Here is a 5249-nt window from a genome sequence, read left to right as displayed (position 1 = left end):
GCAAAGAGATACGCCGTCAAAAGTGAAAATGGACGTTTTTGATTTTTGTCTTTTAATAATGAGTAATTGCTCCACCAATCCTCAGACATTCAGCAATTCGTCGTGGCATGCTCCTAATCAATCGTCCAATCACGATTTGGGGCAATCTGACCCACTCCTCTTCCAGTGCCACGGCCAATTCTTGCAGTGTCGTTGGTTGACATTGACGTCAACGAACACGTCTTCCGATGATCAAATTAAACGTAACACACTAAAGCAAAGATACGCTAAACAGTAAATCTTATGCAAGAACCGATAGGAAAGCAAACATCAACCCTTCCTTGAAGTGTCAAATTTGACAATGAACCACTCCCACGTGTATAGCGCTATTGCGTGTCCCATGTGCAGTTCAGTGGTTCTGTTGGGGCGATAAGTTTTTCATCTATGAACATACTCTCAAAGCATGTCAAATGTCCATGACTATTTATCATATCGCAACCTGCATAGATATTTGCATTTCAATATCCCCTATTTTTTTAAGAGTATATGATCAGGCTTTTTTACAGCATGACATGACATGACATGATAAAGCTAGCTTACAGTATAACATATGATAAGGCTAGCTTACACTATCCCATACATGGTAAAGCTAGCTTCCAGATATATTTAGTCATTACATTAATAACAATAATTAAAACTACATACATTTATCTTGATTTTATAACACATTTAGCACCAAAATACTGACAAATAATAAATAATGAAAGCAACAAAGGAAATGCTTTACACAAGTATTTTTTTGTTATAATAGGTAAGTCATGCAATCACAATATTACAATGTTAATATGATAAACAGATGAATCTAAACAATGGTTGCAAGACTAAAACTCGGGTCAAAACAAAGTGTTGAAATTTGCCGACTTGATCATTGATGCCACAGACTCTTTATTTGTAATTTTTTGTTTTAAAAGATTAAGTAGAAATCAGATTATTAATTTTAATTTTGGCTTACTGTGTACAAAGTGGAACACACAATCAGTTTATCTCAACACAGACTTTATCTATAGGCATACAAATGTCACTGAAGAGGGACTAACATCTAATCTAACAACCCAGTATATAAAATCAAATGAAATCAAGAAATTCTGTTTTGACCTATATCAAAGAGGTTTAACCATTTTGATCATGTATAAATCATGATTTCAATGATGTCAAATGGAACAGTCAATATGTGATATGCTAGCTATAAGTTGGATGTGTTTAACTAAATATTGGTAAGGTGACCCGTAGAGTGAAAATTTTCTCTACAGAAAGTTGGACTACACGGCGAATGTGCACGCTTCAGTGGCTTGTCTCGAAGTGATTTCTGTTTAACCACGCAGTATATGAGACTATAAATAGCCATCGCACATGCAATTCTCTACACATCTATTAACTATTACAGCCGTAAAAAATCTATTGTTGATGATTCTGAATAGCAGTAAAATTTAGCTTTTTGGTTATTACAGCAGCTTTAGAAATTACGTTCCTTTTAGTTTTTAAATTGCTTTATCATTAACTGTACCGTTAGTAGTGGCATCTTTTGGTTTAGTACAAATAATATCTCTGAAACACTTTCGTTAGGCAAGAACATGATACTAGCAGTAGTTTTACAAGGTTACGTGCGTGTTTCTAAATTCAATTTCTTGTTGCTTGCTTTCTGTTATGTTTCATAAAAAAAAAGTAGTCTTGATTATTCCGGCCCGTCAGTCAGACGTAGAATGGTCAGTAGACTGGTTAAGCGAGACTAATTTCAAAACAAGGGCACGTAACCTATTTTTTACTCACAAGTGCCCGGATGTTATGGTCGACACTCGTAACCATCTTTAAGTGTTCATAATAACACAACTTTATGGATTTACTACTTCTTGGTTTATTACATGCAACGTTTCAATACTCTTACAGGTATCTTTATCAAGCAATGATCAATAATGAATAACAACCTACATTTATAGTACATTCATGAGTAAGACAATAACAACATAACATTAATTAATGGTTATAACAACAACATTTCCCTTTGAAAATGACTTCACAATCTCTCTTATTAACAGATAAAACGGGGACTGAAGCCACCGCCAAGACTTAATAATCATACTATCAAAACCCCTTAGTACTATCAAAACATCAATAAATTGGTTAATTTTCTTTGAGTATGTCATCTAATAATATGGTACTTTAACTTATGTGTATGTAATAAGCATAATCAATCGGGTGATTACGCTCTCCTCCTTCGTTATGATCATAATCTTATAACATAACACTCAAACCATGTCCCTATGTATAAACCACAATAACAACCTATGTAAAATCATTTAGCATCAATGAAATCTATTGTTAACTAATGGAGGGCCCCAATCTACCTGCATTACGTTAATAAGTCATTCCATACATTTGATATTGCTCGACCATTATCTTTATTTATTTTAGGTTGATGTCTTCGTATTTCTAAGGCTTCCCACAAGACTCTTTTTCCATGCTTTAATGTTCTTTGTCAGCACATTGGTGTTATCCCATTCTATATTATGGGTAGGATTTTCTATATGTTCGGCTACTGCAGATTTATTGGGTTCCGAAAGTCTAGTTGCTGCTTTTTGTGTTCTTTGAGTCTCACTGATAACGGGCGGCACGTTTCCCCTATGTACATGGATTTGCAACTGCATAGGATCTGGTACATTATGCCTTTCGGGTCCACATTTGGTATTTTTGTTCTCCCATTGGCATTGATCAGTGATTTTAATGATACTCCTCCACTAAATGTTACATCTATTTGCAATCTGGTTAGTAATCTTTTAATCTTATGACTTGTTGGGCCTATAAATGGAATATTAATATGGATTGGAGCTTTTTTTTTTAACGGTCACGTCGGGGGCTTTATTCAGTTTTTCAGTTGTACTGCTAATAACTTTCTTCACAAATTCTAATGGGTAGTTGTTGTATTGGGTTAGGGTTTCAGTGATGTGTTTAATTTCTTCTTCAATTTTACCATTGGTGCAAATATTGTGAGCTCTTCTGGTCAGTATTGACACAATTCCCGCCTTGGTTGTTGTTGGGTGGGCAGATGCGAAGTTAATATATTGATCTGTATGTGTCGGTTTTCTATACACTCTTGTCGTTACTTTATCATCATTTCTGTCAATTAGGATATCCAAAAAGGGTAGCTGTTTATTATTTTCTTCTTCAACTGTAAATTGTATTCTTGGATGTATGGAGTTGAGGTGGTGGAGTAGTAGTTGGTGATCATCCTCTTCCTTCATTACAGCCAACACATCGTCCACTTTTCTAAGCCAAATGCTAGGTTGGACTGGGGATTTTATTAGGGCATTTTCTTCGAAGGCTGTCATATAGATTTCAGTGATAACCGGATTTATTGGTGGCCCCATTAGTAACCCATGGATTTGTTTAAATACTTTATCTTTCCATGTGAAATATGTATTGTTTAATGGTTGAGAGCGAGACATTAAGTAATATATTGTAACAACAAGAGGACCGTCAGGTCCGAGTGTTTTTACAATATATTACGCAATGTCTTAACCTCGAGACCATTAAACATCTTAAAATACAGACACTCCGCACGTGCGTTTACAGTGAAATACGTCACTCGAGTCTAATATTTGACAAGGTACGATTGGCAAGTTGCCCGTACGATTATTTGAAATAATGGTACGCCAACATCAAAGGGTGACGTCACATCTGTATTTTAAGTGGATTTAATACACAATTGTAACAACTTCTTTATACTATCCGTACTTATTCTGGTGTTGAGGTTGGTTGTTTGATTTTGAATTTTTTCCCGAACACAATTCAAGGCTTCATCGATTTGTATACTGGTAAATAAGTCCACAACATCATAACTGATAAGTTTGCCTAGTTGGGGTTGTCTCTCTATTTTTTCCCGAAGTTCCTTACTATTTTTAATATATGATTCTGCCGACTTTTAATTCAGACAGTAAATTTGACAGGTATCTGGCTGTGTGGTTGCTCTTGAGCAGATAAGTAATCTTACTTTGACCGGGTTCTTGTGTATTTTAACTTGAGCTTTGGCATATGGTGTTGTTGGGTGCAAGATATTGAGTTTATCATATGTCTCTGTATCGATCTCACCTGATTCTTTGAGTATTTTTAAGGTGGCTTTAAGTTTTCTGTCTAGTTTCTGCGTTGGATCTTTTGGTAACTTGTTATAGGTTGTTAAATCTGACAGGGTTTGGTTCACCATTTCGTCTAACTGATCTGTATCCATAATAACGGCGGTTTTCCCTTTATCTGCTGGTACAATAGATATTTCTTTATTATGTTTTAATTCTTTGATGGCCTTACTTTCATTTTTCGTTAGGTTTGGTTTTCGGTTGATGGGTTTCTCAACTAATTTTCTAATTTGGTGTCTTGTAAAATCAATATTACCACCTGGGGCTAGCTTTTGTAGTCCTTGTTCTATCTGAGTTATAAAGGATTCTTTAGGTACTATTGATGTAGTTGGTATAAACTTTAATCCTTTTGCTAGTAGCGAGGTGCTGACAAAGAACATTAAAGTATGGAAAAAGAGAGTTTTGTGGGAAGCCTTAGAAATACGAAGACATAAACCTAAAATGAATAAAGATAATGGTCGAGCAATATCAAATGTATGGAATAACTTTTTAACGTAATGCAGGTAGATTGGGGCCCTCCATTACAAATCAATAGTTAACAATAGATTTCATTGATTAATAGTGACATGGTTAAAGAAATGCTAAATGATTATACATTTGTTGTTATTGTGGTTTATACATAGGGAAATGGTTTGAGTGTTATGTCATAAGATTAGGATCATAACGAAGGAGGAGAGCGTAATCACCCGATTGATTATGCTTATTACATACACATAAGTTAAAGTACCATATTATTAGACGACATACTCAAAGAAAATTAACCTATTTATTGATGTTTTGATAGTACTAAGGGGTTTTGATAGTATGATTATTAATTCTTGGCGGTGGCTTCAGTCCCCGTTTTATCTGTTAATATAATAAGAGAGATCGTGAAGTCATTTTCAAAGGGAAATGTTGTTGTTATAACCATTAATTAATGTTATGTTGTTATTGTCTTACTCATGAATGTACTATAAATGTGGGTTGTTATTCATTATTGATCATTGCTTGATAAAGATACCTGTAAGAGTATTGAAACGTTGCATGTAATAAACCAAGAAGTAGTAAATCCATAAAGTTGTGTTATTATGAATATTATACTTCTAA

Source organism: Patella vulgata, chromosome 7 (assembly GCF_932274485.2).
Source record: "Patella vulgata chromosome 7, xgPatVulg1.2, whole genome shotgun sequence".
NCBI lineage: Eukaryota > Metazoa > Mollusca > Gastropoda > Patellidae > Patella > Patella vulgata.
This window is presented reverse-complemented; position numbering follows the sequence as displayed.